Source organism: Apis laboriosa, unplaced genomic scaffold, assembly GCF_014066325.1.
Source record: "Apis laboriosa isolate Shangri-la unplaced genomic scaffold, ASM1406632v1 scaffold69_cov144, whole genome shotgun sequence".
In the NCBI taxonomy this organism is placed as follows: domain Eukaryota; kingdom Metazoa; phylum Arthropoda; class Insecta; order Hymenoptera; family Apidae; genus Apis; species Apis laboriosa.
The window spans coordinates 1593222-1621174 of NW_025224165.1; the positions used below are offsets into that span (position 1 = coordinate 1593222).

Below are 27953 nucleotides of genomic sequence, written 5' to 3' on the forward strand. Positions count from 1 at the left end.
AGAGTAGATATAATTTGATTAGTTAGATTTGATTTATTCATGGATGATGATGAAAAGCCAGACTCACCTGTAACAGAAAAAAATGTAAAAATTAATTATTTATATTAAATTAATATTTATTTAGTAATCAATCTCTTATCTTAATTTTATCCCATTGTTTTTAATTATCATTTTAATTATCATTTTTAAATCTAATAAAAAATTGAATTTAAAAAATGCAAAATGGTAAAATAAACCATTTATAATGATTCACGAAATTAATCAAATGACAAATGTTATTTTATGTTTTCTTAGAATACAATTTTATTAAAACATTTGATATCTATTCAAAGCTATTTGATTATTATATTTCTCTTGATATGTATATCCATCTTGAATGTATATCCATATATATTCGTCGTTGATTCTAAAAGCAAAAACAAACAAAAAATATACAAAAATATCAATTAGAAGACTCATTTATAATATCGTGTTAACAAAGTGAGACAGGAAAATAGAATAAAGTTGCTCTGTCTCTATTACACCACCGTATGTTCCCATCTCATTTTATTTAATGCGAACTTAAATTATAATTATAATTTCACAAATAAGCCTTAATTGACATTTATATGACTTTTATTTGTTACGGATCTAAAATTTTAAAACCTAAAATATATTAACATTTTATACATATAGTCAATATTGAGCAGAGAGAAGGAAAAGAGAGAAAACAAGGAAGTTAAAAAAACCTTCCTTAATAAAAAAACACAGATGATATTACGATTTGCAAAATAGCAAACTTCATTATACATGCAAGATTAGACAAAAATTTATCTGATGGGATGAGATTAAAAGATTTAAATTGAATAGAAAATAATGAATATGGAAAAAACACAAAGAAAATTATGTTCATGATTTGTTCGTCAAAATTAAAATTAATAGAAGTCATATAGGAGTGTATGAGTACTTATATATTATAAGACTAATTTATCAAATTAGATGAGAAAATGATAAGAAAAAGACTACTATATCAACATTTAAAATATTTCTCTCAGTATATAAGAAGTATAAAAGATTATTAAATTATTTTCCAACATTATATGATAACGATCTAAAGTAAATATATGTGGTACAAAAGCATGGCTTCAAGACAAAGGATTTAGTATTATAGATTGGCCGCCGCAATCAGACTTAAGGCTTCCATTAAGGCCAACGTCCTACTTGCGTTATATTTCGCAGCAACAGATTCGCAGCAATACGAAGTACCTGGCTGCTTTATGTTTTCACACAAACACGAAAAGTTATTTCCATAATTGTAAATTTTTAACGTTTTTGTCACGATGTTTTTTTTCACTTCTTAAGATATTTTTTGTCACTCCCACTTGAAATATTTCAACTGCCATTCATCGAGAAAAAAAATTCATTCTTTTCTTAATATGGATATTACATTGAATATCAAAATTAACACTATAAATAATATGATGATTTTTCATATTTTTAAATCTTTTATTTTTAATTATAATATTAAATAAATCAAATTCAAAATCATTACATAATCATTAAAATCATTAATCGTTAAATTTTTTCTTTCATTTAAATTTGTTGTTCTAATCTAAATAGTTATTAATAGAATTAAATTTGTTAAGAACAAAGTTGATTATTGCTACTATTGCAACTATGTATAACGTATGTCCTTCGTACGTCCTTATTTCAACCGCTCAAATATCTCAAATAAAGAATACGAAAAAATGTTTCAGATAAAAATTGTTTGGTATAAATAGATAGATTATGCTATTAATAGTGTTTTTATAGATTGATGCATAACTTATATGAAGATCAATTTCTATTTTGCTGTTCTTCTTATCTTTTCATACGATAAATGTTATGAACTTCAAGTTATAATATTTAAGTAAAAAATTTTTCAACATAAATAATATTAATAGATTATAGATAATAGATAATAGATTGATAGATAATAAATTTTTAGTAAATAATAATACATCGATTAATGTAACAAAAATTATATTGTTCTATTTGAAAAATTAAAATGGCTTTTATATGATTTCTATATATCAATTTATAATACTGCATAATCTCTTTATATAAAACAATTTATTTAATCCATAAAAATAAAATAGTTATATTATAATAATTATATTATTATTTATGAATTAAAATAATTTGAAAAATTGATCAATTTTATAATGAAAAAAATAATGGCAATAAATAATAAAATAAAAATTAATGATTATATATATATATATAGACAAAAAAAATTATAATTTATAATATATGATGAAAACAGAATGATGAAACATGAATAAATTGCTATAATTGTAAGTAATAGTTTAAGGAAAGTTGCGTGAAATGCAATTGGAATAATTAGAGCAAGAAAGCTCAAATTTCGAAATGAAATATTCTTATATGTAAATTACATTTTTATTAAGAAAGTATGGATATATGTTGTTTTTCCATAAAAATAAAATTTCCTATAGAATATAATTCTAGAAATATTTATTTATAAAAAAGTTACAATTTTTATTATATTAAATATTTTTAATATAAATTTATTCAATATATTATCTCATAGACATTCATATTTTTTCTATAATTTATATATGTAATTTAACTTTAAAAAAACTGGTCTGCCTGTTTCAGAATTAACATATATATGTATATATATATATATGTTATATTCAGCAGCAATATATGTGTATATTCAGAATATTCAATTAAAGTAGATAGAAATTTAAAATATGATTCTAAATATTGAAATAAGCATGAAAGTTATTATGCAAAAATTTTAGTTGAAGTTTATTTTTGAAGTCATAAATAATAACTTAATTTTACATTGCCATGAAGTCAAGACAACGATAGAATATACAAAGCGTTAATATATTCGTATATCTTTGAAGAATCGATTCTACAGATCAAAATGAACACACAAATTAATATATAAAATTGTCGATTAAGACTTATTTATTAAATTATAAACAATCTAAGTTCGCATTAGATAATGAAAACAGAATACAATGGTGGGATGTCAATAAAGAGCTCATCTCATTCTAATTTCGTTTCTCTAACGCGAATTTCAATTTCGTAACTTAAATAAGTTTTAACTGACATTTATATACTAACTTTGTATTTGTTTTGATCATTAAAATCAACTCTCCAAACTGACCCACGAATATGTTAAAAGCCTATAATCTTTATTTCCATCCCTTCTTATTTAGTGCAACAAAAATTAAGTTATTCATAACTTGAAAAATAAAAAATTTTAATAGATATCTCTGCATATCAATTTTTGTATTTATTTCAATCTCTAGAATTACTTTTAAATTATTTAAATTATTTATCAATTTCCAAACACACTGATTTGTGCAATTTTCAAATAATAGATCATTATAAAATATCAAGAAACATTTTTTGCCACAATTATTACACTTGTTGAATTATATCGCGATATAAATCATGACTCAGAAGTTAGAAGTTTTAGAATTTATTACTATCCGAGATGATAATCCTGATCACGCACAAGAATTAGTTAGTAACATGCCAAGAGGCCAAAAAACACTTGCGAGGTAATATTTTCTCGAACGCAGGTATTAAGAAGAGAAGATTCAAAGAATAGCAAGAAACGACGGTTCTCGTGGGTGAGGATCAAGAATCGTGGGAATACTGGATGAATGCTTCGGAAACACTGTCAGTTAGAAGCGATCGTCTTTCATTTTTCAATTTACAACGCGAAAAAAAAATAGCACGACAAGCCAGCAACGCTCTCGAGTTTACTCCCCCAAGTGCGCCACTTTCCCTTTAGCATCGAAGGTACTTGCGAGGGGATGTAATCGTACGGTAATTTTCTCATGAGTTTTCTTACCCCTCGTGGGAGGACATACTTGGATCAAGCCCAGTTGGCCGCGATTCTTCGCTTCTCGCTTTTGCCAACAAATGCCATAAGGCAGCAGCTCGCTACAAAGCCTTGTTACTTTGCATTAACGCCGATGTTCCTTCCCGTCGATGACCTTTTCTACTGGCGGAGAACCTTAGAACTCGTCAAGGAGTAAAGATTCCGAATCGATTTACCAGGAAGTGTCGATAGCTTGATCGTGTAAAAATAGAAAGCAAGAGATGCACTCTCACGTCTCGTTTTACCAACTCTTCCATTCTTCGAATATGAAATAGGAATTTGGCATTTGGAAAGTTTTTATTCTAAAAATTCTAAAATTATTCTAAAAATATTCTAAAAATTCCCGGATTTTTATTGATTTTATATGAAAAATGTATCATATGAAAAAATTATGAATAAATAAATAAAGTATTTTTTACTTCTTAACTGTTCTTAATAGTTTAAAGATTGAATTTATGTAATGTAAGGAGATATTTTATTTTTATTGAAATAGTGATAATGTAATTAATATCTTATAATATAAATATTCGAGCTGATACGATAATTTTTAATTTTAATTGTTTTATATATTAAACTGAATACACTAATTTTTTATAATTTTTTTTTAAATTTAAAATTTAAAGAAACAAAAAAATAAGAAAAGTTAACAAAAATTAATTTTCAAATTCATCGAAAATTAATTCGATGAACCTTGAAGTTAGTTTAATTGGAAAATTTGGTAAATTTATTAACTATTCTCTTATTGATTTTTAAATTACATTATAAAAATATTTTTAAGAACTTTTTATTTCTTTCATAAAAATGTTGGATTCTTTTAATTTCCGAAATATTCGCAAAAAACTATCGTTATTTACAAATTCTATCTATATACGTCAGTATATAACTCACATTTATAGAAATAGAATATATATAACAGATGAATTAATATCATTAATATCTTCATAAGTTCTGGATTTGTGAAATGCAAAAATAAAATGATAACAATATAAGCATCATATATAATTTCAATTATTTAAAAATTTTTTTATATTTTATTTTCGCATTCTATAAATTTGTATAGAAAATAGATCCGTAATAAATTAAAATTGAAATGTTTGAAATCCATGTGGAAACTTTTTGATTGTTTCACCCATTATATATTTTGGACATCATCCGAGGCGATATAGTTATAATGATAATAAATAAATATCGATCATATAATAATGTACATAGTTACATACGTATAAGTGAAATTTAATGTAATAATAATAAGAATTTTTTATAAATATCTTGAAAACTAAAGAGAGAAGAAAATGCGACAATTTGAAAAGAAAAAATCAATTTCTATTCCGATCTAATGTAATAAGTGTGAAGTTACGTTTGCCGAACATTACAAGCTTTACTTCTAAAGCAATGTCAATATTATTACAGCAGTCTTTTAATTGGCTTGAAGTACGGCCATGAAGTCGGAGCTGAAGACTCTAAAGTGAGAATTATATGAGTAGAGAATGAGAAAAGTGAAGTATAGAGTTGAAGTTGCAAAAAAGCTTATTTTTTTCCTCGATGATTTTGAAATATGTTGTAAGCATTTTGAATAATTTTTTATTAATATATATAACTAACAATTGGTCTTCGAAATATTTGCAAAAAAGATTATTATTATTACATAGAATTTTTATATATATAATATGCGTGATAGCATTAACTTGTCTCTTATCAATTATTTATATAAATATAAATAGCAACTAATATTCAAAATATATAACATATACGGATGATAATAATATCATTACATTTAGTATACTCTTCGAATTATGAAAATAAAATATAAAATTTTAAGCAACAAAAATTACAATAATCAATATTACAATACTAGATACTAACAATAAATATAAGATTGGTATTGCTATTGTCCTAATTTCAATCATTGTACTTTAAATCGCCTAAAGATTATTTTATATTTTATTTTTAACGAATAGATATTAATTGTGATAATTTCTGCGAAATATTTAGGCTCGATATTTCATAAATTTATTGCAATTTATGAAGAAGTAAGTTTTTTAACTTTATATATTTTACACTTTATATATATTATATGTATTGCTATCATGATATATTTATATTAACACGTAATTAAGATAGATAATCATTGAATATTTATAAACACATATCACAGGTGCATATGTATAGACAAAATTCTATGTAATAGTAGCAATCTTTTTTCTTAAATATCTTAAAAATTAAGACCGATCACTAATTACATATATAGAAAAAAATTATTCAAAATATTGATTTTTACATTTTTAAAATCATCGAAATCAAAAAAGGAAATTTTCATCTTTATCCAAAATCCATTTTCCATTATATCTTTAAAAATAGAATAATATAATTTAGCTAAAAAAAAAAAATATTATAATATAATAATACTAATGATGTCTCTTTGTTATACAAATTTTGTATAAATGAATCTTTGTAACAAAAATATAAATTGTAAAATTAATCTTCCTTTTATGAATATTCAAACATTATCTTGAACATAAAATGCATCTTAAATTTTAATAATAAATATTTAATTTGTGATTAAATAATATATATATTTAAATAATTTGTTACGAATTTTTCTGGCAGACCAAGGTATGCCAAAAAATAATATACGTAAATGTATTTATACTAAAACAAAGAAATAATCGATGTGCAACAACATGTTTTTCTATTGTACTTAATATTTATGTATATTATTTATGTACAAAATATTTTAAAATGATATCATTATAAATATTATTACATTTACTAAAATATTTTATCAATTTCCGAGAATAAAAAATTATTTAAAATTATTACATATAAATTTATTTGTTTATTGTTTTTCAGATAAAGTTCTAAAAGTTCTTAATGGCTGATCGATATGAAATTTAAAGAAATGATAAATAAAATTTTAATTTTCTATTTTCAATTTATTCGCTATCATGAACAAAATCGAACTGATTAATTTTATATTGTCTAAAAAATTAATATTATTTTAATTTGTTTTTAATTCGATAGCATGATTCAAGGATCAAATATACTTAAGAGTTGTTAAAAAATTCGATTGTTAGCGATAATTCTGCAATATTAATAATCCATAATACTTTATTATACGTGTTATATATGTATACTTACTTACTTGTTTTGTTTTTTTTAATTTTTAGTTCTAATAATATATAAATGTATCAAAGAATATATAAAAAATCGAAATTAAAAATCAATTTTAGAATCGATATAAAAGCGAAAAAATAATAAAGTTATGAAACCTATAGAATCGAAAAAATGTAGGAATTGAAATAAATAAGAATCGAAATAAATATTGATTATTCTACATAAAAATTCAAAATAAATATTTTTGAGAATCACAATTCATATTATTAATTTTTAAACTCTGGTTTCAAGAATTATTCAAAAAAATTTATAAATAATAATATAGTATTAATATAGTATTAAATAATTTTTCAAAAAAATAAAAAAAAAGAACATTCACAAATATATCATTTCTGCATTTCAATTTATAATTAAATTATAATGAAAAACTGAATATTCAAATTCACTTTATATGCTAATAAAACATAATGAAATTTATACAAGATCTTAAAAAAGAAAGCGATAATCGTATAAAATTCTATTAAACACCCACTAAGTAATATTTTCAAGTTAAAAGGATAAGATACATTAACACAAAGTGGATGCTCGAGAAGAAATGCTGCCAGCGGAAACTTTAAATCCAAGTTTCCAGCAGTGCTGGACTTCCGTATGGAGATACAGTAAATCAGCCTCCGTTTACAACGATCTCATTGCTTTATTGTTACAATTCCGAGAAAAAGAACGTCGACAGAATCTTGGAGGGAGCAATAATTAAGACGTATGAGACCACAAAATAGCGATTTAACATTTTAACGGTCGCGTCAAACAAGCGCATGCACACTTTGTACTACTTGCGCACGCAATTTTGTAAATCATCCAATAGCATAATATTTATTTTGCAAACAAAAAATCAGGGAATTCAAAACAATAGGAAAAACTCAAATGGCATAATTAATAGATCATTAAATTTTACGAGATTTTGCTTCGTTATCGTATTTATTATTAAATTTTAATAATAATATCCAATTTTATTAGATTTTATTCAACATCCTATTAAATATCGACTGTATAGTATTTCAAAACGTCTATTTAATTTGCGTACATTCATTCGTATAGTAAGAACAAGCAATTGGCAAAATGGAATTTACGATATAATTTTCCTCCCATGTATTTTTGTTCCCTTTTGTCTTCTATTTAAAATTTTTTTTAAATTTATACCAAAACACAACCGTATATTTTCTATTTATTGTTAATTGAAAAATGTACTGTACAAGTCAAGATATAACAGGGTTATAAATTAAACCATCAATGACTTACAATTAGTGTTGTACGCCCATTTTTTGACATACACTCTATTTTAATGATCTATAATGAAAAAATATGATGACTTATCACTTAACGATATTTCAAAAGATAATATATTGAAAATATTATTATTTATTTCAACAAATCGAACTTATACCAAGATGTAAAAATAAATTTGTATTTCAAAAAATATCATTCTCATCTATGAATCATAATATGTTGATTAACAATACGTTCCAGAATATTGAACATATATAAATGTAATATCATATTACCATTATAATTTGTAATATCAATAATCATTAATTATTCTATTGTAAATAAATATATTATTAAATATATAAATACATTATATAAGATTATAAATATATATTCTATTTTATTAATTTTAATTCTTAAACCAATTTTAATTCATTAAATATCAAGTTACAATTGTAAATTATATTATTATAGTTATTATTATATACAAAATGAAATAAAAATTTTATAATGCGATATATAATAATTATATATTATATAAAAATATAAATATTCACAAATTAATTAATAGATTAATAAGTTTATGTTTAAAATTAGTAAATCTTTTATATATTTATTTGAACGGAATGAAGTATATATTCTTTATATTTATATTATACATATAATTTAGTATATACATAAAGTATAAAATTAACAATATTCAAATACTTGAACAACTTTAAATAATTTAAAAGAAAAAACTTATACATGAATTTCGAAAATTATCTAACAGTTATTTAAATAATTAACAAATTAATATATTCATAAGATATATTTAAAATGTCGATTCTAGAGGCCAAAGCAAACACAAAAAATAATGTATAAAAATATCATTTGAGACCTATTTATTAAATTATAAACAATTTAATATATATTAGATGAAATGTGATAAAATAAAAAAAGATAACAGAGATAAAGTAAAACAGTTTTAATTAATCTTTGATTTAAAAAAATGCAAACTTAAATTATAGTTTATTAAATAAGATATTCAATCAGCATTTTTTTACATTAATTTCTGTATTCGATCTCTAAATTTAAATTTACACTGTCTTACGAATATTAATAGTCTGTATGTAAACCGTATTACAACCGATTATCTCGAAAGAATTGTCGTTGAATAAGCAACCCTTGCCAAGGCAAAACTTTGTAAACATCATGGAAAAAAGTTCTCAGTATAAGATACTTATAACAAATTTAAACAAGCCTGGCACATATAAAGAGAGTACAGAGATTCTTGTACCGTATATGATCCAGCCGTCCCTAGCCGAAAAGCAACAAGTTGCCCATTCGACCTGACTCTTTCTCTCTTTTTTCCCCTACTTCTTCAATCTATTACATTTATAAGATGCGTAAACGTATGCTTACAAAGCCGAGACATGCTTCACCTGTGACGTGGGCATTGTACATAGATTTCATAAAGAAATATATATATGGAATAACATATATGGAATAACATATATATATGGAATAACACGCTTTGTTGCTAATTCATTTGTCAATTTTTTTTTTCATGGCATGCATTTGCCGATCTATTTAATAGAATCTTTTGATTTGTTTTTCATCAATGAGGAATGAAACTTCTTTTAAGACAAACATTGTTCTAATCATTTGTTGAGTTCTTCTAATGAAAAATTGAGAAATTGCATATAATGTTTCCATGAATTATTTCATCGTTATATTTATAGTTATATTTATTTTATCGTTATATTTATAGTTTTTTATTAATAATAGTAATTATTATTATTATTATTTATAAAAGTTATATTCACGTATAAAAGTAATTTTAAATTTTGTAAGATATATATTATAATTTGTATATTATTGAAAATAATAAATATATTTTTCAATAATAAAAATTCGTTATTTATATAAAAAATCTATCAACTTATAATGTCTAGATAAAATAAAAAGAAAATTTAATTTAAATAAAAGAAAAATATTCTTCAAAAAATAATTTAATATATCATTTTTTGAATTTGTTTTAATTTTTAGTATCATAAATCTTAAATTTTTTACTTATTTTGTTCAAATATCTTATATAGAAATAATATTATCTTATAGAATACTAATATATTTAAAGAATCAATTCAAAATAAATATAAAATTGCTATACAAAAATTTCGATTAAAAATCATTTATTATTAAATTATAACTGAAATTTCTATTAAATGAAGCAAAATGGAAACAAAAAGAAATGACAGTGATATAAAGGAAATACAGAAACATGTCATTTCATCGTTTTATTCAGCCCTAATTGTATTATTCATATTATAAATATATAAATAAACCTCAATTGATATTTTTATATTTTTATATAGCAGCTTTTATCTTTGTATTAGTCTTTAGAATTAACTATCTAAAGATATCTTATGATTGTATTAATACACACACTATATATATATATATATATATATATATATATTTATATGTATATAAATACATACATTTATTATTATAAATCATTAAGTGCGCATGCGCATGAATTTAATTGAACTAATTTTACATATCATTATTATAACTTTGTATATGATATATATAATATATTTTTATGTATAATATAATTTTAATATATTTATTACTACTGTCAAAATACTATTATCGATAATAGTATTGTCGATTGTCAACTCTTCATTCATATATTTCTTCATTCAGAAAAATCCTTTTCTATAAATAATTAAATCTTAATTTGTATATAAATATATCTGTATAAAATGTCCATCTGTATAAAATGTCTAGGAAATAGAAGACTTTGTATTCTATTTTCTTTTCTAAGAATGAAATAATATAAATATAAAAGGCTTTACCTTTTTAAAATATAAACATTTTGTGATTATGATGGGTTTTTATAAAAATATTTAAAATTTATTTAAAAAAATAGTTAAAAATAATTTCATTCTACAATAATATACTTTATATGTTTTAAGAACTGTTGAAGATATTTAAAAATTCCTGATATATTCCATAATAATCTAGTTTTAAAATATTTGATCTGATTTGATTTTTGATTAAATTTTAATTTGATTATGTAATTTTTCGTTTCAATTATACTTACAATTATAAAATTATAAAATTTATACAATTATAAAAAAATTTTGTTGAAATATTAGATATAATCATAAATTAAATTAAATAAATCCTAATAAATTAATTAGTTAATTATTATAAATAGAATTTTTTTTATATCTTTATTAATTTATGTATAAAATGTCAAAATGTTATAATGTATCATTGTGATTTCAAATAAAACGCAAAACAAAGAAAAGAAAAATCTGTAAAATCTTCTTATATGATAATTATTATATTTTTTTATTATGTCGATATGTGTTATTTTATTTTTCAACAAAAATATTCTATTTATAAATCGCCAGAAAAAAAATAAAAGATTATTAGAATAAAAGAAAGATATTCTTCAAAAAATAAAGTATCATGTTGCATTAAGCCTCAAACTATTTGTGAGTTCTGTTTCTAAAGTTGTAAATGTCTCGAATTGAAATAGTACATATTCATATCTGTTGTCTTAATAAATACTGACTTGATAAATAAATTTGATTCCACAAAAACATTTTGTATGTTTATATATTGCAATAGAAAATATAATAGATTGTTCATATAATCGAACATGGATATATAATGGAATGCTCTATTAATATAATAGGATGTTTAACGAGTGTTCATATGGTAGAACGTTTATATAATGGGTGTTCATATAATAAAACATTCACATAACGGATGTTCATATAATGAAAATTTTATTCTATTTAAATATTATTATTATAGAAAAAAAAAATAAGATATGTCTATCTAAAATAAATATCTTTAAGAAAAGAATATTTCATATCATCGCATGTCACATTCAACCAAAAATTGGCAATTTTTTAAGCTACGTCATTATTATCTTGTATCAATACTTATATCCTAACACTTTAATATCATCTTCATAATCTAATACGTGATATATCATGAATTTCTGATAAGGAATTTTTTTCAAACACGTGCTAAGATATTTATGATTTATCTTCTTTTGATCAAACTCAAACTATAGATAATTAAGTTTGATTATCGATAATTTTATAAAAGTTTATGTTTGATTTTTATGATAGCGATTGAATAATTATGGAATTTGAAAATATAAATTCGGATGAAACATTGGTTAAACGGTAAACTTCTACTTTCAATCCTTCATCGAATCTTCTGTAATCAGAAATAAAAGAAAAAGTTGTCTGCGTTTGATACCAAATAAAGCGACCAAACTCTTCGAAAGATTAACCATGTGTATTGTATATATGTATAATGACATAGCAAAAACAAATTTTAAAATCAACAAAAATCAACAAAAAAAATCTTAGAAAACAAGTTTCATATAATTTATATTTTCTCATGTACTTCTTTGTATTAAAAATAATTATGATTCACATATTTAATTATATTTTGTTTACAATTCATAATTATTTTCAACTTTGATAAAAAATTTTTTATAAAAATTTTTATAGTTACTAAATTATTTATTTTATGAAATATATAATTATAAATTTTTTACTGATAATTATAATTTAAAAAAAATATTATTTTTAACATTTTTCTATTAAATTCTTTTAACTTGATGTCTATATTTAAAATAGTTTTCTTATAAAAGTATATGTAAAATACGAAATTTTACCGAGAAAATTCAAATTTCGTTTGGAATTTCACATAAACTACAAAATAAATTGTTGTCAGTAATAATTTTCAAACAAACTGTAACCGAAGAGTATCGTCCAAGGTAAACTTGAATATTAAGTAAGAATAAAACTCAAGGATTTGAAAAAGAATGTTTAAAATCGCGAAGCTAAATTCACTTGAAGAACTTGCTCCTTTTTCCTCTAAAATTCAATTAGCGGCGTAGAAAAGCAGTATTTCATCCCGCGTATTTTCACATCTATGAAAAATAGAATCGTAAAAGAATAATTAATATTTCTGAAATGTAAAATTACGAATCAATTTTTATAAACTACTTTAATATAACATATCAGTAAGACTAAAACAAGAAATTATTTATAATAAATTATTAGATAATATATTTTAATATAATCTTTTTTTATTATTTATTTTATTAATTTTGAAGTTTATATATATCAAAAACGTACGTTTAAATTTTTTTTAATTTTTAATTTTTAATTTTTTTTATTTTTTAATTTTATATTATTTAAAATTATTAATTTATTTTTTTCTTTCTAATTTTAATCTTTGATTAATTTCTTTTTAATACATTGATTTTGCTTTTTTTAAATTTATTATAATTTTTTTTCAATTTCTAACTTTTCTTTATTATTTTAGTCTTATATTATAGTTTCTATCAGTTATAATCATTATTCTTAAAAAATAATTATGTCTTTCTTTCTTCAGTTATCAGTATTAAATTTTCTTCATTTGTATTTGAAATAATCAATAAAATTGAGAATTGTTAATAATATAGAAAAATATCGTTTTTTATGTAAAGTTTTATGTTACTATATTACAAAGTTTTATGTAATTAAAAAGTTAAAAATTATCTTAAATGATTATTAAAATACTCACGACAAAAAAAATAGTTATACCACTAATATAGAAACAATATGAAAATAAATAATATAAATTATAATTTGAATAACTACAAAATTGAAACAATTTTATTTAAACGTACAACCCGATTTATTTTACATCTGGTAAATAATTTTATTTAACGAAAAGCGTAAAAAAAATTTTTCATAAAACTCTCAATGTAATTTCGTGTGCCCTCATACAACTTTATTATCGTTCGATGATTCGCTTCATTTCATATATCCCTTTCTTTTTTTCCATTATATGGCAAATCATGCAATAAATACTATCGCGTGCCATCAATTACAATGTATCCGTGCATCGCAGAGATTCCACGAGAATAAAAATATTTCGCATAAAATACAAAACTACCTTCATCATTTCCGAATTGTCCCCGTATTTGAAATTCGAGGCGAACATTGAATCATTCGAGCAATGCTTCAAATGTTTCTGGACAAAATCTGAATTTAATATTCAAGCTGATTCAATTTTTTTCAAAATGCTTTAAATCAACACAGATTCGTAAAGGGAATGAAAAAATTATAATGTAACTTCTATATTTATCATTAATCCATTTCTGAAAAATAGAGGAATATCGAATTAAAAAAATATACAATTAATTTTTTTTAATAAAAATTAACGAAAAAAGAAATAATTCTTGGCTTCGAATCTAATTCAAATAATAAATAAAATTTTAAACAGAAATTTAATTTTTATTAAAAAGATATAATAAGATAGAAAATGAATGCAATAAAAAATTTTTGATAATGAATAATGAATTTTTGAATGAATATCGAAACATTTTCTTAACGGAAAAATGTGACAAATATTGGATTCGATGAATATATAAGTTCCATTGTAATTTATCAAAATTATCAGCAATAAATCTTTCAGAAATATTCTTTTATATTTTCACATTGGATTATTTTAATATTTTAACGATTGAAAAAAGTTAAAAATAAAAATATTCAATATTTTTACATATATTAATAATAAAAAAGATCTTTGTTAATTTTCTTTTTTTTTTTTTTTGAAACAGAAAAGTATTCTAATATCTAATTTTTATTTCAATAGATTGAAATTTTCTTCGAGAAAATACTCACTATATATTATTACATAACTACTGTGCGTGTTATCTGTAAGTTGAAGATTGGAAATAAAGAAGGCTGTAAGCTGCTATGATAAACCGTATCGAAGGCTAATAAAGGCTAATAATGGAATGGCCTTAATCTTTTCTAACACATTTCGTATTGATTGATAAGTTTAAATAATTAAAATAAAAATATCGAAATGCAATGCATAAAAAATAAATTTTAGTTTATCTGATAATATCTGATAATTATATTGTATTTTTAAAATTTATAAATTTCATTGTAATTTGGTAAAGATTGTTTTTATTATGTTTAACAAATGTTAATTAATGTTTCATATACAATATAAAATAAAAATTGTATAATTGAAATTTCATATAATGAAATAATGTCATTCCTATATCAAACTTCAATTATTTAATTATAATTCAGCAATATTGATAGTTTTTTTCTTATTTCAAAATTTGAAGATTTCATATCTATTTGATTATTAAGTCACATAAGCTTTAATACAATCATTTTATTAAATAATTAAATAAAATAATCATTAATGTTTGCTTTAGTTGTTTTTTTAATAATATCATCATCTAAATCTTTTTCTTTACAATTAATCATTATCTAACATCATGTTATATTTTAAATTTTGTTAATCAATCATTATTTGTTTAAAAATTTAGAATCTATATTAATGTTTTATTTAATATTAAGTTATTTAATATTAAGTAAAGTTAATATTAAGTTATTAGACTATATTTTTTATTTCTTGGATTCCCTAACTATTTTCTGTTAACATTAAGAAGTTTATTTAAATACTATTCTTGATTTATATTATAATATTTATAATTTTCAATATCATGTTTTTTTAATATCTATGATTATAGATTATAGATATAGTATTATTTATTCTCGCTAATTTTGTTGAATTTTTACTATTTTCAAGCTTTTTAATTATTTCGATTTTTTTTCAATTTTAATTTTCGTTTAATTACTATTATTCTAACTTCAACTGATTTTTACGATATCCCGTTAGTTTCAAAACCTGTTAATTATATTCCAAGTTTTTATATGTATGTATACGTATATATGCATGTATTGAAACATTTGCCGTTTTAAAATGCTATTCGAACAACAGAATATTCGAGTAAAAGAACATTTGAATATGTAAATATTCGGTTCGGACATCCAAAATTTTATTGTATTACATAATAATAATAATTGAGAATGTAATTTATAATAATAAATACATAAAATAATAATATATATAACGTTTATATTTAATATTAAAGGAATTAAATAATATTAAATGAATAATATATAAGAAATAACAAGAGTATAATGGACAATTAATATAAAAGAAATAGTAAATGATAAACTTTCTTTTTTATTTTTTAAAAACGTTATGTTATATATCAGCTCTAGAAATTTTATCACCATAATTTCACGTGAAATAATATATTTTTTGCTATCTTTTCTTCCCAAAAGAACTGTTAAAATATCTTACTAGAGTATAATGTTAAATTAAACATTGTTATAAGAATTTTTTATTTATTATTAAACTAAATTTCAATATATTTCACAAATTCTAAATAATAATTCTAAATAATAATAATAATATTAAATTATTATAAAATATTAGATTAAAAATTATTGAGAAAGAAAAAAAAATAATCATAAATCTATAAATTTTAAAAAAAAAAAAAAATAATTTAAAAAAAAAGAAAGAAAATTATTATAATGTAATAATTCCCTAAATATTTTAAAAAATATATTTAGTTTTATGATATTGTTTTATGATATATTATGTAATAAAAATAATTTATTAATATTAATTTACAATATATTAATTTTAAATGTAAAATAAAAAACTAATAATAAAGAAAGAATAAATGATTTTTTTGTGACTCATTTTATATCACCATCGGTAGAGCCGGTCTTGGAATCGTTCAGAAAGAATTTTTTCGATAAAGTGTTAAAATAACAAAATTGCAGAATTTCCAGTTCAGCCGGTTTTACGTATATAAACTGCAGTAGAAACTTCGAAAAAGGAATGATACAAAAACTGCTAGACATACTTGATGGAAATTTTTACACAATTATTGAATTATTTGATATTTATCATAAGATCTTTTTATTTTTTTTTTATTTCTATTTTAATTTCTTTTATATATGAAAAAATATTTTTTCCTTTAGCACAAAATCGTATTTGAAACATCAAATACAATAAAAAATATTTATTTTTTAATATTGAGAATTATTAATCATCTAAAAATCTACTTTTACAAATATTAATTTTTCGTTAAATTTAAATACTATTTTATAAATAACAGAAAGTTTATTCCATTTATTTATATCGAAATTTTCACAAAATAATGTTTTGTTCTTTTTAGATATATCTAGATATATAACTCATCAAAAATAAAAAAAAAATAATAAATAAATAAAAATTGAATTTTAAAATTTCATCAAATTCGACCGATTTTTATTTTGTTCAAAATTTTTAATTATTCGAGTAATTATACAAATAATATTAATTATATAAATATATTTGAACGTTTTTATTTTCAAATATTAATATCACTATAATAAATATTCTCAATAGTAATTCATTTAATCGATTAAAGAATCGAAATTGGATTGGATATTCGATCATGAGAGATCGTCGAAAATCCTTCTCCGGAGGCGTGAACAAACGGATTCCTTGCATTCTGACAATAAAAATAGCACGGAGCAAGGGTTCGAAATATGTTACATAAAATATTTTCACGGCTGGTTTATTTTTCGGAGGGCACGCTCGAGGCGCGTTCTGACTAAATCACCAATGAACTATTCAATGATAAAACACTTGGTATTCGAGAATAAAATACGCATACGAAGAGAATGCGATTCGAATACGGCGTTGGACGTGGCAACGGTGGTCAGAACGATAACCCCTATGAAGACTCGAACGATAAAAAGCCGGTTATCTGCGAGCTGGTTATCGTTTTTTCTCTTTTTCTCTCTTTCTTTCTTTCTCTCTCCCCCTTCCTTCCTCTCCTCACCTCGTTTTCTCGCCGTTATTTCTTCGCCTCCGTTATCCCCCACCAATCATGTATCCGTTATACGCTTACTAGTAATCTGGCCGCCAATCACATACCATTTGTCAAAGTTGCCGGCCAGACGATCTTTTGCATTAACAACAGTTGACTTTCCGCCCTCGAAAATATGTCGTGTGACATAAGAGAATACTGCGTTTTCATCCGTGAACCCGAAAGCTCCAAAGTTTATAGTGATCCATATATATATATATATATATATAATAATCCATATATAATATGAGTTATAGGCAAACGATGATGATTACTTTTGATGTAGTATATATTGAAAACGATGAACTGGTTTCATATATTATATTTGAAGTGAATATATTAAATATTAGCCTTGAAAAATTATTTTATAATTTCATGCTAGATTCAGTCGTTACTTTGATATTTGATGAAAAGTAATATTAAGTATTTTTTTTTTTATAATTTATAACAGAAGTATACTTTTATAATAATTTATATTTTCTCGTATATTTCTCAATAATTTATAAAAATTGATTTTATCTTTCAATTTCTTTATTATAATTTAATATTTATTATAATTTAATGTTTAAATAAATATTAGAAAAAATTTTTGAAATTTAAAACTTGAAATGAAATAATAATATAAATATATGCGATCTGCATGTATTTTATTTGTGAGAAATGGCCCGTGATCGAATTGAATTTGACATCACTGATTTATAATATTTTTATTTGAAATAATAAAAGAATATTCATCTTCAACATTTCAAAATTAAAAATTTTTATTTTTGACATTGTAATTTATGAGTTTAGATATTGCCTGTAATTGTATTATTGTTTTCTGCATTTTAAGAACGAAATAACTTCAAACATAAAAGTTTTCAGAAGATAAAACACAATATTTAAAAACTGACACAATTCGAAAGATCTGAAATTAAAAAGAATTTTTTTTAAATTGATCTGAATGGTTCAAAAAATAGCACGAAGGACAAAATATCAAAACGAAATATACCGTAAGAACAATGAAATAACGAAAAATCTTAATTAAATTTAGATAATATTAAAAATATTGTGTGCATAAAAAAAGCAATTAGAAAGATTGGCAAGCTGATTATTAAGACACGTGTATGTTCGTAAACGTGAAAAGCAAATTATGTATTATCCCATTATGGTAACAACCGGCTAATCAATTTAAAAAAATCTCAGTAATTGGCCATATTTAACAGATGCTCATTAGTATAATATAGAACGCGTTAGATGGCATAACGCTTCTAAAACTCCTACCACGCATTAAATTCATTATCACGTATACTAACAAAGATTAAATTGAATAATCGATCAAAAGATACATTCTTTTAAACATTGATTACATTAATTCATATACATATATTAAACTTTATATTCACCATTAGACAGATTTAATCGAAACACCGAGCCTATATTTACATATATAAATAATAAAACGAAGAATATATATATATTCTATATAATTATTGTTTATATATATTCTTTATATATATATTAATATAAATATTCTATACATATATTATATAATATATATAATATATTATATGTATAATATTATATATGCAACAATTTTTTTAAGATAATAATAAACATATATTATATAATTAATACAGGTATAATTAATACATGTAGTAATATAATTCCTAGAAATATTTCACAAATGTTATCTTCATGGTAATTAACGATACTAAGATTAGTAAAAACATTAAATTAAATTAATAATATAATAATATTTGTAAAACTTTAATTATTATTATAGTCGTATAAAGAATCATAATATATTAAATGTATCGTGACTCATATTAAAAAAAATTATATCTTTTATGTATTATTTTTTGTATTACAATGTAGATTGTATAATATAACACATTGAAAGTAATAGAATTTAGAATATCTTCTAAATTATGGTATTATTGTATTAATATTGTATTATAAATTATAAATTATTATATTATCTAAATACAAGCAGATGTAATATAAATGCAAATGCAAAAATCAAATTTTTTATTTTTTTATTTAAAATTTCAAATAAATCAAATTTAACAAATTTTTAATTAACAAGTGAAATTGATTCATATCAGGTTATTTACAAATAAATTATTGATGAAAATTATTGATAATAATCTCGATTTTTTTAAAAATAAAAACAATAAAAATTTTATTCTAATTTTTTTATTTATTTCCAAATATAAAATAAACATTTAGTTTATTTATATCTAATCGAAAATTAGCTAATTTCACTTATATTTGAAAAATTTTCATATTTGATTGTGTATTTGAAAATGAAATCTTAAATAAAACATTATCCTTCTTATTTTTGCAAAATCACTATGTGGCCGCTTATATCATGATTTCAATACTTTGTATATTAAAAGGAAAACATATAAAAGTTGCATCATCATACTATTCATATTGAGTAATAAATTGATTCGTTTATAAATAAATGTACTATGATTTTCTCGGTAGGGGAATCACAAAATCACAACATCGCACGTATAAACACGTGAATACAACAAATTCGTAGAACGTAGTACGATGATAACTGGTCGATGATATAACATAATAAATATCAAACTGATTAACGATCGACAATGAAACTTTTATTGCGACGCAAAGACGGACTTCGATAATCAGCGGCAAGAATCTTGCGAGTTAGTTTCTGAATCTTATTTATCCAACAGGTTAACCAGCCAATTAAACAGTGCATCGTCGAGCACGTCCGACCGTTGAGTTTAATTATACGTTTCGGCCCCCGATGTTTGAGTAATCGCGAGCGCGCTCTAATCAATTCACCGATACAACCTTGTATGATTGCGCTCGTAACATTATTTCGTCGTAATTCTCGTGTGCATGCATCCGAGGCATATCAGTTGCATAAAAGGTGAAAGGAAAAAGAAAAGAATAAATTTAAACAAAAAAAGATAAGAAAAGAAAAGGAAGATCAACTGAACCTTTTTCTTTAACATTTTTTTAATTTTACTGTCGAAAAAAATATGAAAATCTGTATAAAAAAAGAAATTATAAGTAGAAGTAATAAATCCATATTTTAGTTAAAATTAGTCATTTAGTAGCTAAAAACAATAAAAAGTTTGATATTTTTAAACAAAAATTGTATTGTCAATGATTTAAATGAAATTTTACTTTCGAAATTTTTTTTCTTGAATTTTTAATTTTAACAAAGAATTATCATTTCAAACAAATAGTTTAAGCATTATGTACTATAAAGTGTTATGTACTATAAAGATAAGTATCTTAGAATTTTTTCAGATTTTTTAAAAACCTATATAGATTATAATGATGAATTATATATGAATATAAAGATTCTAATTTGTTTATGAAATACAAAAAAACATGAAATTAATATAAAAAAAAAATTATAATTGCTCTTTTATAAAAATTATAAAATATGACTCGTCAAATTTCTGTCCAACGCGTGATTAACGTTTAATTATTCAAAAACTAAATTACTTTTCAAAATAATGATCAATATAATCTATGAATAATGTAAATATGAAGGAAGTATCTTTGTCGAACATTGCGCGTCTGAATATGTATTTTCGCAATATTGACTATAAAACAATAAACATGTATTTCCTATATAACAATCGATGTACAATTAATCGAGGCTACGTCGACTATAAATAAATACTCGTGTTGACAGCGTATTGCGTGAACGCGTACGCAAAAACATTTATTAGCAACGCAGAGAGCTTCAAATCCCATGTCTTCCGTAATTTGGATTCCTCAATCATTTGTAATACTTCGTTTCTGCAATCTTTACGTGCTGTCACAAATCGTCGTTAACTTAAAATTAATTACAAGAAAAAATTGATTAATCTTTTGTACAATATATACTAATTATCGTGTTTTCCCTTTAGTAAATTTGCTAAGATCAAATGTTAGGGTCGTATGCAAAGGAAATATCGGCGATTTGTTTTATCGAAGCGCTTTCTTTTGCATCAATGTTTTCGTCATGTATGATAACTATTGCATGATTCTTTTCGACCGTTTGATAACACGATGAATATTGATGATTGATACAATTTCATGTTATAAAAATATAATAGAGTATATTAAATAAAATTAATATCAAAGTTATTATTTGGGAAGGGATTTTTTAGATAATAGAAAACTTGTTTTTTTCTATTATTAATTATTATTTATATATTATTATTTCAAATATATTTCAAATAATTATTATTTCAAAAAGAATAATACAAGGACAATTACAAAAGATAAGATATATAATATTCTTAATATTAATTGACTCGTTTTCAATGAATAATGATATCTACATTTATATATGTGCCATTTTTCCTTTGAACATTTTCTTTTTCTTTCAATTATTATATTTATAAATTTTAATTTTTTTTTTTACTATTTTATCTTATGTTTTTTTTTACTATTTTGTGTCGCACAAATCAAAATAACAGAATGTAGCATGTATAAATAAAATGTAATAATCGCATAAAAATTCTGCTCGAATTTTAAATCACTTAAAAACAATTAATAGCATAAATTTTTCTATGATATCATTATTCATTATATACTCTATTAACTTTATATTAAAATAATAAGATAAATAAAAAAAATATAGTTACTATATTTTTTCTAATAATTTTTCTAATATTTTAATAGATCAAAAAACACAATTAGAAAAATATGTATATTTTTTTTTAATAGAACATTTATGGGAATGTTAATATATTTATAGAAACGAACTATTTTTAATTTTATAGATCGAAATAAACACAAAAATTGATATACAAAAATGTGAATTGAGATTATTTTAGATAGTGAAGATATAGCGGTATGGCGGAATGACGAAGATAATGTGTAATGTAATAACTGTCTTATTCCACTTAGCTTTATTTAAACTTAAATTTATATATGACTTAATAAATGAATTTAACCAAAATTTTTATATATTATATATTATTTATATACTATAAGTTTTGTATTTGTTTTGGTTTGAAAAAAGAAAAATAAATCTTCTAAAGATGACATATATTAACATCCTATATAATGGAACATTCAAATACTGGAGATTCTATTATATATACAGCTTATCAAAAGAAAATAAAAATGAAATAAAAGCGAAAAAAGGAAATTATTCTTTCAATGAAAACGATAGCAATTTTCTTAATGATGTATTGCTAATTATATATAATATATATATATATATATATATACATATTCGTCAATATCAAGAAGATATAATTGAAAATGATGTAATGTTATCTCTAAAGTTTCAATAACTTTGAAATTTCTTGTACTTTGTGCAAATAGATTATAATATTTAAGAATAATAACAAAAAAATCACAAATATTTATGAGAAATTTAAAATCTAATTTCCAATTAAATTATCATTTGTTTATTATTAATATTACCTAATTAATAATATGTGTGTAATAATATTTTGCTTATTATATCATAAAATGGAAAAAGATTAAAACAAAAAAAAAAGTTAAAAACATTTTCATATTATAAAGTAATGGATGAAAAAAGATAGTTCGTTAAAGAATAATTGTGATGTTCGTTTAATTTTATCATGATCGTTTCATTGCACGGTTGAGAACGTTCAAACATCAATGACGAAATAGATCGTATTAAAATTTAAATCGTTTATGTCGAAATTCTACATGTAGAGTCCCGTAGAGTTTCTTACGAATATCTTATCATGATATATGTATTTGTTTCAAATTTATCCATTCCTCATTCATTTCTAACCAAATGTTCGATTATTTCGATTTATTCTTTCAATCATGTTTGATATAAGATATAGAAATACAGAACATAAAATGACTCATACAATAAATTGGATTATATATTACTTAAATTTAAGTAATAAAAATGATTAAAAAAATTAGAACGAAAAAGTTCGAAAAAAAGATGTATTTTTTTGTAACCTTATTTTTTTTATAAATAAAACGCATTTATTAAAAAAATTCAAATATTTTTTTTTAATAATGAATATATTTTTAATGTCTCGAATAAAAAAAAACGTTCCATTATATTAAATATCCAAATATAAATAACTATGTATAATATACATGCAAAGTTTTTAAAATTTCAAAAAAAAAAATTTAATTATTAACAAAATTGAATCGAGAAAGGAATTGACAAATTTTTTTCAATTAACACGTTCGCTACATGTCGAATATGACATTGAATGCTTTTCATTATTAAATTATATTAATAAATTAATAATAATTATTAATTAAGGTTTAATAAATTAATCTAATTAATTAATTTAATGAAATTTTATTCTATCCAGCAAAAATGATTATGTATATTAAAAAAAGTAATTAACTATATTTACTTATTATATTTTTACATTTTTATTTACATTTTTCTTATATTATATAAAATTAATATATTGATATATATATACTGATATATATAAACTGTCTTTATGTAATAGTAATAAACGTATTAAAATATTTTACATCTTACCTTATATAAAATTACATAAATAAATACATAAATTTACCCACAAATTTAATTTTAATAATTTTTTTTTTTTTACGATCTAGTTTCGTTTACATAGTAGCCCAGAAACATAAACGCCTAATTATTTTAAGCATCGCCAACTCGCATACTTGAACTCATCGCGTCATAAATGGTATTGCAACAAGATAGCATTTGACCCATATATACAATCAACCATCGCTCGATCGCAGAAATTCGCGTAAATTTTCAGAATACGCGAGATGAAAATATTCCGTGGAAAAAAATAGAACGCGTGTGTCACAAAACGGAGGAAAACTGTGCAAAAAGTCAATGACCTCGTGAAGAGCAGGGTCCAAGGACGTGAGAAGACCAAACTGAAAATACGCAGCTATCATGAGGGCAGCGTATGGGTAGCGACGTCCTTGAATTCTCGGCCCTTCATGCAATTTATATTCGACTCGTAACCCGCCACCGAAGGCCGTATGAATATCCGGCAGTAGCGAGCCTAATGCCAAGGAACTTTGTTCTCCGTCCTCCGTTTACTCGGTTCAAGAAAAGGAAACGAACAGCGGGGAATAAATACGGCATCATTAGCAAGGCATTCTTTGATGCGTCGAAGGTAAATTGACCGATAACGATGTAAATAAGCAGGATTAAAGTTACAAAATTGTTGTATATATAAGCTACGTCCATTGAGGTAACAACGAGGGATTTATTAATATTAAGAAAGTTGCCGCTGAATGTTTCAATATTTCTATTTACGTTTTCATTGCGAGTAATAAAACTTTTGTTACTTTTGAATCAAAAAAGATTGTAATTGAGTAATAAAACTTTTGTTACTTTTTTTTGAATCAAGAAAAACTGTAATTGAGCTGAATCAGTACTATAATTGAATTTTAAACTTTGCTTTTTTTTTCATTCATCAATAACATATTAAAATTTTTTCGTATAATTAAAAATCGATCGAGAAAAATGATAAGTTCATTTTTATACTTTCTGTTTTTTTATTTATTTATCGATTAGCTTAAAGAGAGTATTTTGACGTATCAAGGTTAAAAACATCAAACAAGATTTTTTTTAAAGCAAACTAATTAATTATTAATTAATTATTTAGAGGAATAAGAATAAACGTTCTTTCAATATATGTATATACAGTTTTTATTAAGAAATATAATCTTGAAATCGAAATTAAATTTAAATATTTCTTCAATTATATTGTTTCAATATAAATACATATGAATGAAACGTTTTTACAATTTAATAATTGTTAAACATTTTTTAGAATATATACCAAAAAAATTATTTATAATTGAAAATAAAGAAAAATGTAAACGTTATGATAAATATATATATAATAAATTATATCGAAGATTTTCATCTTTTTTAATTATATAAAATTTATTTATATATACTGATTAATAAAAGTCTAAATCGTGAAAATAAAAATACCGGAATGTAATAAATATAAAAAACTATTTTTAGTATATTCTTTTAGTATATTCTAATAATCAATAATATTTTAATAATCAAAATATTTGAATCTTTAAAATTCATAAATCTTATTTGACAAAGATTGTTTTTGTATGTTTCTGAGTTAACGTCCTATATTAAATAATAAAATTGCGATATATTAATAAAATTTTTATATTCAATTTTTATATTTATTATTAAATAGATAATGTACAAATAAATAACGAAGAGAACATTTTAATATATTAATTTAATAAAAAATAATTTGAAGATAATTTGTTATTTCTTGTTATTTTATACTTTTAATAAAGATACACTTATAAAATACAATTATGAACGATAATACTTCATAAAATCAGCGATAAAATAAAAAATAAAAAGTCATGAGAGAATAGTATGCAAAAAGCGAAGAAAATAATTCATCACAATGTAATTCCGTATTTTGTAATCAATTCGAGATAAATCATTTCAACGATAAATTCGGTCCTATTGCATTATTTTATCAAAAATATTTAATAATAAACTTAAGAAGAGTTGTATTATACATTAAATCAATTGCGAGCGTATAACCTCAAAAAGAGCAACGAAATTCCGCTCTCTATCGTTTTGATAACTGTTACAGTCTAGAGTACTGCTTCTCATTGTATCTGCATTATGAGCAATAAGCCACGTCAAACAGAACGCAATGATAAAACATCGATAACACCGCACGATAACTTTCGCGTCTCGTCACAAAAATCACAGCAATATTAACGAAACAAGCCGCCAGATATGTAGATTCCACGTTGGAGGCTCGTTTCTTTTATCCTCTTAATTTATCGTCTTCAAATTTTACTAACTATAGCCATATAAAAATCCTCAGATTACAAATTAAGATAAGATCGATAATGCGATTAAAATCTTAATACTTATGTACCCAAATTGTCAAAATCTTATATGAATATCATATTCGATTATTTCGTATAGAAATATGAGACGAGAATGATAATATATCTTTGGAATCGTGACTTATTTTCAAGATCTCAATATATAAAATGATTTGAAATGTTTCGAAATGTTTAAAAATCTTTAAGGAGAAATCTGAAAAATTGTAATATCGAATTTTTATCGCGAATATTGATGTATTTAATACTTTTTTGACAAATTGATCAAAATTATGTTCGAAATGAAGATTAATTTTAATCCATTCATAAATAAATAAAATGAATATAAACTTTCAATAATATGTATCTATTTAGAAAATAATAATGAAATTATAATAATAAATGTTTCATTCAATATAGATAATCGTACATCTACAATTTTAACACTATAATTTAATTAAAATGTATAACTTAAAAATTAGATTATGAGTTATCTAAATATTATATTTACTATAACTATATTATTATAACAATTAACTATTAATTAATATATAATATTGCTTATTTAGTACAACGTAACGTAACTCAAAATTAGTAACGTAATTCAAAAATTACGACTTTAGGAAAATTGACTTTAAATGTTTTAAGTGGCTATTAAACTGCGTAAAACGCTCGCATCAATGTTAAAAATGCATTTATAATTTAAAAATGCATTTATAAAATTTGGAACACATTATAATAAAAGATATAAATAACAATGATTTTTTTATATATAATAACTCAAAAATTATAAATTTTGAATTACTGTCATTTACAACAAATAAGCGATATAATATATATTTCATTTTATAATAATTGAAATCTTTCATTAAAACGAATGAACATATATCTTTCATAAAAGAATTAATGAAGAACGAATTTCATCAGTTTTTTATCAAAACTTCGACATCAACGACGAACAAAAGGTCAAAACGCTACTGTAACTGCTTTGATATTAATTTTACTAAATATATATTTTGTGTTTATGCGATTAAAGTAAGTAACTTAAAAAATTTGTAAAAGAAAGACGTGAATCGAAAAATTCAAAGTGACTATTAGAACTTCCGCTAATATATCGTATAATCGCAAAAGAAAGTCAAAGGTCAA

The 27953-nt window shown here is 22.1% G+C and overlaps 1 protein-coding gene across 2 annotated transcripts in view; it reads right to left on the bottom strand.

Annotated features, from left to right (window-relative positions):
* LOC122719043 (forkhead box protein O) overlaps nucleotides 1–27953 on the bottom strand; it is a 334732-nt gene that overhangs the window by 264669 nt on the left and 42110 nt on the right. The window lies entirely within an intron of this gene.